General features: G+C 46.8%; 2 pseudogenes; both read right to left on the minus strand.

The window, feature by feature from the left end:
• LOC136647157 (5S ribosomal RNA) lies at window positions 1-119 on the minus strand (annotated as a pseudogene).
• A 2,012-nt stretch (window positions 120-2,131) lies between these two features.
• Window positions 2,132-2,252, minus strand: LOC136646949 (5S ribosomal RNA; annotated as a pseudogene).
• Between the last annotated feature and the right edge of the window lie 7,067 nt (window positions 2,253-9,319).

Here is a 9,319-nt window from a genome sequence, read left to right on the forward strand (position 1 = left end):
AGCCTTCAGCTCCCAGTATTCCCAGGCGGTCTCCCACCCAAGTACTAACCAGGCCTGACCCTGCTTAGCTTCCGAGATCAGACGAGATCGGGCATGTGCAGGGTAATGACATAGAAATCTAATAATAAATAATAATAAATAAATGCTGTGGCTCAAGCTTCCTTGCGTGCACCCTGCAAGGTCAGACCTGCAATCAGGCAGTTGGGAGAACTGATTGTGCAGGTCTAAGGACACGGGATCAGAGTCAGTTTGCTGAAACTGTGCAAGTCCAGATCTGCTCAGTATGGAGATAGGAGAATCCTGGAAACCTTCGAAGAGCCACCTTGAGTTTTCATGATGGGAAAATGGGAGAAAACGAATGTATTAAAATAAAACAAATGTTCTTGGTTGGCTTTGCGATGCCTGTCTGTGGCCTGGTGTGCATTCCCCCCTTTGTTTTGTTCCTCAAAGGGAGGAGGTTGGAGTGCCGGGGGAGGAGAGCAGCATACACAATGCTGACACATGAAACATGTGGCAACAAATTGAGGACAACATCTACCAAATGGAAATGTGAACCCGGTGGCACGAGCATAAAAGATGAAGCATCTGCAGAAGATCTGAGGAAAATTGTAGAGACAATTCCAGCAATTATGATTATAGCATTGTGGATGCTCTTGCATTTAATTACAATTGGACAGGCTTTTTTGTGCGACGAAAATGGACAAAACCGACTACAGACTCTCTTTCAAAATACAAGCAATCTGCAATCTGAATGGGATCCTCCTTTTATGCCCGCACAATGGGCTCCCGTTTCCCAAACATGGCAGTGTCTCGGCAGCAATTTCCCAATGCTAAATGTCGATGGCAAAATGAATGTGGTGGTGAAGGGGGGGAGGGGAGAGAAATTAGCCAGTTTATTATTTCATCTGAGAACATGGATTATTAAGAGCTATTATGAAGGGTTTTTTTTTAAGCGTTCTCTTCTAAAATTACATTTAAATGGAAGTACTACTTAGAATTGACTTTGTGGAGGAGGGTTGTAATTTTTCATTGCCCAAACCTTTTAGTCTTCTGCATTAGAACTTTCTTAAGTTTTCCTTAAGGGTACAGCGAGGTACCAGCTGGTTATTTTTTATGGGGCCTTGTGAGTTGCATTCCAATGTTATTCTGGAATCAATGGATTAATTTTATGGACACAGATGTCTGGAAAAAAATAGGCTGGAACTCTGGAGGAGGTAGGAAGCATATTGGGTCCCTGTACCTGTCAGGGAATTCCCTGGAGCCCTCCCCACTATGGCTGGAATACTATACATACTTTCCTGGGAGTAAGTCCCATTGAACACAATAGGACTTCTGAGTAGACAGGCATGAGTTTGGGCTGTAATTCCTCCAATCACCTTACCGGAAGCTAAGGGAAGTAGCAAGCTCCAAAGAATCCGTGGCAACGACTGAAGCCAATATGAATCCATTTTGGATGGGCAAGTTCTAGAACAATCTAGGGGCCAATTGAGTTCAGGGGTAGCACTTACAATCTAGTACCCAAATCTCTCTCCCCCTTCTCAGTTTTATAAAGGATAATAACAAAGACACCAGGAATATTTTCCTTGGGAAGGATTTCCATAATCAGGGTGTAAACTCAGAAAAGGTCTTCTTTCTGGTAGCCATCCATCTAACCTCCCCGTGTGAGGACACCTAAAGAGGGGCCTCCAATGAAGATCTTAGTTGCCAGACAGCCTCATGCAGTTCTTCACCCTGTTCTCAGACCCAGTGGCATAGCTTCAGTGGGGGGGGGGACAGTGCGGTAAGTACTGCAGGTGCTGCAACACGCCATGTAAGTGGCCCCTTCCACTTGCTGTCAGAGCCATTCCAGGCAGCAATGGCAATGAGCAGGCAGCCAGTGTGTTGCCCTTGCTACGCAAAACGGCTCTGACAGGAAGTAGGAGGGGCCACTTACACTGCGGCGCCTGCAGTCCTTCCTGCGCCACCCCCCAGACCATTTACATTTTATTGCTCAAGTTAAATACATGCTCAATTGCATTAAATGCTCAATACACAGCACTGTGGGTTGACCCTGGAAACAAGGTGGCCAATGGAGCTCCATGAGTATGGGTGCCTTGGTTGGCAACCTTCAGTCTCGAAAGACTATGGTATAAGCCTACAGCACCCAGTATTCCCAGGCGGTCTCCCATCCAAGTACTAACCAGGCCTGACCCTGCTTAGCTTCCGAGATCAGACGAGATCGGGCATGTGCAGGGTAACAGAGTGCCTTATGCTTAGATAAAAATCACATGCACATGCACACTCATAGTGGCATAGCTAGAGGGGGTGCAAAGCACCAAGTTTTGCAGGGAGCCTCACTGCTGCATGCAAGAGTCCCTTCCCTGCCCTCTTCGAAGCCATTCCAAAAGGTGGGAGCAAAATGGAGCCATAAGCCTGGTTCCAAAGGGGAGGAAGAAGGACCCCTTGCACGCTGCGGTAATGCTCTCTGCAAAACAGAGTGCTTTGCACCCCCTCTAGCTATGCCACTGCACACAAACATACACATCTTGTTGGAGGAAATTAAAAGTAGTTTCCTCTTTGGGGGGAAGCAGAGTAGCTTAAGCAGCGAACCCCCCCTTTTGGGTATCACCCCAGGGAACCTCCCTCACCTAGCTAACTGCTATTCAATGAAAAAAGACAAAGAGGCAATGGCTTGTTAAAGTTGCAAAACAAGAAGTTGTTTACTTACAGTTCCATTGAGTGTATATATACAGCATCTGATTAGGATCAGAGGTTCAGCTATTACTTAGATAGCAAGGCCCTTGTCTGATCTCGGAAGCTAAGCAGGGTCAGGCCTGGTTAGTACTTCGATGGGAGACCACCTGGGAATACCAGGTGCTGTAGGCTTATACCATAGTCTTTTGAGACTGAAGGTTGCCAACCAAGGCCCTAGAGCTGCCTCGCCCTGCATGCCATGTGCTCAAGATGGCGGGGGCTTCAGAGCCCTGCTGTGTGCCATCTTAACAGGTCAGTGGTCAGAGGACAAGAGAGAGAGTGCTCAGAAGAGAAGGAAGGATAAAGGGTTAGGGCCACACCCCCACAAGGATCACAGAGAGAACAGGTAGAACGGTCAGAGTCACTGGGTCATAGCTTGACCCCTTCTGGACAGCATCCTGCCCCCTCTGGACAGCAGATGGAGTTGCACCAACTCCAACACATCTTGTAGCTGAGAAGGAGTATCTTGCCTAAGTCACCTGGTAGACTTATGACAGAGGCAGTGTTAAAACCAGGGATGCCTGATTTGTAGTGCATCCTCTTAAGCCACTACACAACACCAGCTCTCTTCATATATGCAATACCGACCTGTCTTACAGGCTTGTCAGAAAGATTACTGGATGATTACATATGTGAAGTTCAGACACCTGAAAATTCTATATAAATGCTAAGTATATTCTCTCCATTCCAGGTGCTAAATCTTGGCAGTGTTGTACCTCCAAAAATATTTCCTTTTGGATGTGATGCTTTCCCCTTACGATGAACACTAATACACAGAGTAGCCTTTGATCATGCCTCAAGGCATCCATTTCTGTTCCAAATCCAAGATAGCTGCCTGTGGTTTCTGTCATTAGACGGAAGGGATTTGTGTTTCCCTCCCTGTCCTCCCCATGCCTGTACAGTTTTTAAAAAATATATATTATTAAAGGAAAGGTTTCTCTAAACCTAATCTTTTCAGGGTATATTTTCCTGGATTTTGTAGTATTGACAAAAGCTTTTTGTTTTAAAATTATCTATAATTGAAATGCTTGCTCCAGAGCTCCTGATAGCAGCAAAGCAAGCCTGGGTCCGCAAGGATGCTTATCTCCTTGCACTAAAGAGTGAAGGAACATCTAGTCCCAAGAGACCTTCCTTGAGTGCTTTGTGCTGTTTTTTCCCCCCTAAAATATAGAAGGAACTGAAAGTTGCTTTCACTCCATCTCCCAGTCCTTGATGATAAACCTGAATACGGTGGCAACATATAGTCACAGATGGGGAAGGAACAATCAAACCAAGCCTGGAAGGTTCTTTGAATCTGTATAATCAGATTATGCTAATTTCCTTAAACCCCATTTCCAAAAGCTAACATTTATCATTAGCTTGTGTACTTCCTAATTGTTTTATGGACTGTATTTTTCAAGCAGACAGGCCCCCTCCCCAATACATATGCTGCAGAATGTGTACAGAGGCTCTGTGTGTGTGTGTGTGTGTGTGTGTGTGTGTGTGTTTTGTTTAAAGAGAGAGTTGATGGAAATGCCAAAGAGCAGCATTTCACAAGAAAAAGTGTTGCTGTTTAAAATGCTGGGATTTTTCCACCCCAGCCAGTAGGAAGGGAGAAGACACTCGGTTTTTCCTGCAAAAGGCAGGTCCATTTTTGCCACGTTTTCCCAAAAGTATTGACCAAACTCTTGCAAGAGGCAGCACGCTTGCTTCTGAATCAAAATGGAACTCCTCACACTCCCAGCCCTCCAAGCTTTACTTTAGCACAAGATTAGATGTGACACCAGAGATCCATGTGCCCTCCAAAGTGGTAATAGCAGCCATGATGGTGCAATTCAAATCAGGGTTGCAGGACAGGGGGAAGGGGGTTTAATCCTTTCTCCCCCTCATCTTTTGCATCTAAAATTAACTTCCAATGCTGCAAAAACACAGGTATCGTACTGGTCCAAGGGGCAGCCCAGAGGCTGGCTCTCCCTTGAGAATCTTTTGTCTCACTGCATCTCTGCTCCCACCATTCTCATGAGCTTGGAAAGCCCTCAAGCAGCATCATTCTCTGATGATCCAGGCTGGAGTGGAGCCAAGCAGGCCCCTCAACAAGGAGTGTGGAGAGTGAGCAGCTGGGTGGTAGTGACAGATGGAATGCTGGCTTTATTATTTAAATAAATGTCAACCTTATCTGGAATAATGTGTTTTTTGGGGGTGGGGTGGGGGGGGTCCACTCTCCACCTGGCTTGTAGGCTGGGCTTCCATGCTTAGAAGAATAGCCTTGCCTAGTGGCCAACATAGACACTGCCATTGTTAGGTCTTTGGTAAAAACACATTGAAAAATGCAAAATGTTCGTGGGGAAAAAAGCTCCCTGTTCAGTGTTCAAACAGCCCTGGTTTACTTCTGTGTAGTGCATGAAATGGCCCAATGAAGCACATTTCATTGAGGCACATTTAGCAGACACATTAATGCCTTTGGATTGCCCACAAGCTGCATGTGAAATCAATAGCCCTTACCCACTGTTGTTCCACAGCACCTGGTATACAGTGGCATACTGTCTCTGAACATGGGGGCATCATTTGGCTGTCACAATGGACCTATCCTCCAAGAATGTGTCTAATCCCCTTCTAAAGCTACCAAATTTGAGTACCATAACAACACCTTGCGGCAATAAATTATTGAACCCATGAAACTTTACATACTGAACCTGGCACTGGTTCATCTTGGTCAGTATTATCTAATCCAGGGATTCTTAATTGGGGATATGGGGTTTGTGAACCAAATTATGGAGATATGGGACCCAATCTCTGAACAATTTTAAAAAAATTAATCCTACCAGGGCTGGGCAGCAGCGGAATTTGCATTCCACTGGCACCAATGGCTGTAAAACAGTCAGCACCAGCTGTAAAAAGCACTCTGGCAGCGCATGAACTTGCGCACTACTGGAGCACCAGTGGGAAGGCTAGAGCCTTCCTATATACATTGTCAAACCACTGGCCATTGGAACAGGTAAGGTGGGGAGGAGGTGGGAGGGCAGAATGTAGGCAATGAAGGGGTGAAACTGGGCAGTGAGTAGTAGTAGTAGTAGTAGTAGTAGTAGTAACTTTATTGTCATTGCACTACAGCACAACAAAATTTATGCACCTTTGAGATACAAGTGAGGGGGAGGAACGGAGAGCAGGGAGGCTGTAGGAGGGGGGTGGATCTTGCGGCAATGGCACACTCCAGACCCTATTCCCTTTGGCAGCAGCCTGCCCCCCCTTCTCTCATCAGACTTGTGCTAGCTAAATTGCTAGCGCTGATCTGAGTAGACCCATTGCAGGTTGAGTGGCTTACAGAGGTGTAAGGGGATTTAAATCCTTTTCACCCTGCTAAAGCCTCCTAATCTATTCTGCCCCCCCCATACATTGAGTCTGTTTTTGGTGTGGCTGCACCAGTGGGTGGGGAGAAGGAGTGGGCTGTTAGTATACTTAATGTAAAACCAAGCTGTTGACATCTTTTGAATTCATACTGGTACTTAATAGGGTTGATGATGATTTCGGCACTCTGGCAAAGGGGATATAGGATTAGTTTTAGGGCACAAGGGCATATTGGGCAATCCATTGGGGGTCTGTGATCATATAAAGGTGAAGAACTCCTGGTTGGCTCTCCAGGGATCTTTTCCAACCCAGTTGGAGATGCTGACAGGGACTAAATCTGGGCCCTTCTGCAAGTCAAGCACTGCCCCACCATCAAGCAACAGCCCCTCCCAAATCCCATGCATTCATTATGCAGTGTGTGGAGTCCTCGCTTTTGTCTTGGGCATCACGTTGTATATCATGGAAATCCCAAAGACAAGCCAAGTTGGGGTACTGCCAGAGGAAGAAGCTTATCCGGCGCATAATCAGTGCACATTTGAAAGCTGGCATTGTGAATCCCTGCCTTTTACCTGTAGAGCCATATGGTCGGACCACAGAGTCAAACCATTAAAACAGATGGACTGGGTATGTATCAGATTCCTAATCACTATAATCTCAATGGCTTCAGGTGGAGGGTGGGTTTTTTTGTGAGTGCATGAGTGGAGTGGTTGGGGGAGGATATGATTTGTCCCAGATGGTGGGAAATGTCAGTTTCTCGAGTCGCTTAGGAATGACAGACTGTAGCATGAAGGGCCTTGCCGCAAGATGTGGTGATGGCCTGGACGCCTTTAAAAGGGGACTGAACTAAGCTGGACTAGATGGGCCTACGGCCTGATCCAGTGGGGCTGTTCTTATGTTCTTATGTACAGTCAAGACAGCAGAAGGAAAGCAAGATTCTGATTAACTCTCCCAATCTGTGTTATGACCCCTAAAAATACAGAAGAGGTGTGATTTCCATGCAGACCCCTCTTCACTTTCCCCCCTTGCACAAGAAGGAACTTTTCACCAGGTGTTTCAGGTGTGGCTTCTTTAGGTCAGGAAAGTTGCCCATTTTAAGGACTGTGTGTTCTGTTCTCTGTTTCTGAGACATGGGATGTTGCCTTGTGAGAAGGACTGTCAGGTGGTGTCAGGTGTGAGTTTATGCTAAATTTCATACACTACACAACACGTCGGAGCAGGCTCTCCCAGCAGTAAAAACCTGGAATTTCAACAACAGTGCACAAAGCCTTTTAACTGTTCATAATATGGCTATTCACATCCCATTTCTTGGAGGTGAAAAGTGGAGAACCTGGCTGTGGAAATGACTAATTCTAGCCCTGCAGTCCGAAAAAGGACAGCAAGATTTGGCATGCTGCTTCTTGGGGGATGGAGCTCTACCTCCAGTGCAGAATCCCTGCTTTCTCTGCAGAAGGACCCAGCTTCAATCCCTGGCATCATCTCCAGGCAGGGCTGGGAAAGAGGCCTGCCTGGAAAGCCAGAGAGCTTCTGCCTGCCAGTGTCGACAGTACTGAACTAGATGGACCAATGGCATGGCTCAGAATAAGGCAGCTTCATAAACAGCTTCACTGTTTATCAAAGTGGCTCAGTTGGGGAGCTGGGCAGTGCGTGCAGACAGAAATGACATCTTTGTATGCATGTAGGCAGTAGAGTAGCTAGAGGGGGTGCAGGGGTTTGCAGGCATTTGCAGGGGGCCTTACCGTGCCATGCAAGTGGCCCCTCCCTTTCGGAGTCATTCTGATCTGCTAGAGCAGGGGTGTCCAAAGTTTTTGGCAGGAGGGCCACATCATCTCTCTGACACTGTGTCTGGGGCCGGGGGAAAAAGAATTAATTTACATTTAAAATTTGAATAAATTTACACAAGTTTACATAAATCAGTTTATTAAAGATGAACTTATATGAATGAATGAAGGTCTTGCAATAGCTCAAGGCCTATAAAAGGCCTTGCACAAAACAAGGCTGGCCTTTCCATCGCTGCCGCTGCTGCATCACAGACTTGAAAGAGCAAGCAGTGGAGGGAGCCCTCATCCCACAGCTTACGTGAGAGGTCAAACAGTTGCCCTCAGGCTGAAAGCAGTTGCATCGGACCTGTGCGGATTCCAGCAAGTCTCCGGAGGGCCAGAGGCTCATTGGAGACTGGGGACTCCCTGAGGGCCGCATTGGGAGTCCTCAAGGGCCGCAAGTGGCCACAGGTCCGGGGTTTGGGCACCCCTGTGCTAGAGCAAAACAGAGGTGTTTGCTTCCATTTTGCTCCCACCTCCAGAATGGCTCAGAAGGGGAGGGGAAGGGGCTGCTTGCAAGCTGCATTCAGGTGCCTGCAAAAGTTAATGCTTTGCATCCTTCTAGTTACACTACTGCATGTAGGCTTTGCACCCTTCTAGCTATGCTACTGCATGTAGACTCTTTCATAGGAAGCTAGTGGCCTTGAGCAGGGGTGGGGCCAGTAGGCCCCCTCCCCTACTGAATTCCGCAACTGAATTAGCACTGGAATTGCAAGACAATAGGCTTAAGCATGCATGACTCAGTGTTGGATTCTGGCCACTGTATGCAATGCAGAGAGCACATTAAAGCTGCTCGAGAGTCACACACAGACACAGACACACACACAAGGCCAAGAACATGTTCCTGTGAGGCTTTAATGAAAAAGAATGTTGCTTGAGTGGACACAGACCAGGATGTGGGTGATGTCATAGCTACTGCTTTCCCTTCCTGGAAACCACAGAATGGGAGCTCTAAGACCTCTGTGCATTTGGTTTTGGCCCCACTGTCTCTAGGCTATATGTTGCACATCACACAAGCGAGTTAGCATCTTCATGACTCCATTGAGAATCATCCATCTAATTTCCTGCTCACTGCAATGAAAACAAAGCGCTAAATGCAGTTGCTTGAAGTATATCCAACTCTATGTTCTCACACAAGTCACATTTCCTTTTGAAAAGTTTTGTTTGAGGAGTCGGTTTTTTAAAAATCTGACTCAGGACTGGAGTTTCACCAGCAGAATAAAACACCAAAGACAGTTCACACAATTGCAATTTCCATTGGTCTTCTGCTCCACCCAAACTCCAGAGTGGACAGCAGAAGCCGGAACAGAGTCTGCAGTCTCCTCTGGGCATGTGTGGAGTAGGCTACACCATACTTGCTTGGATGCCTCTGGGACTGCATGGTTATGGGGGCATCATCATTGTGCTGGAAACCTAGGAACATACAGGGCAAAGTCAAGCATGGT

Source organism: Tiliqua scincoides, chromosome 3 (genome assembly GCF_035046505.1).
Source record: "Tiliqua scincoides isolate rTilSci1 chromosome 3, rTilSci1.hap2, whole genome shotgun sequence".
In the NCBI taxonomy this organism is placed as follows: domain Eukaryota; kingdom Metazoa; phylum Chordata; class Lepidosauria; order Squamata; family Scincidae; genus Tiliqua; species Tiliqua scincoides.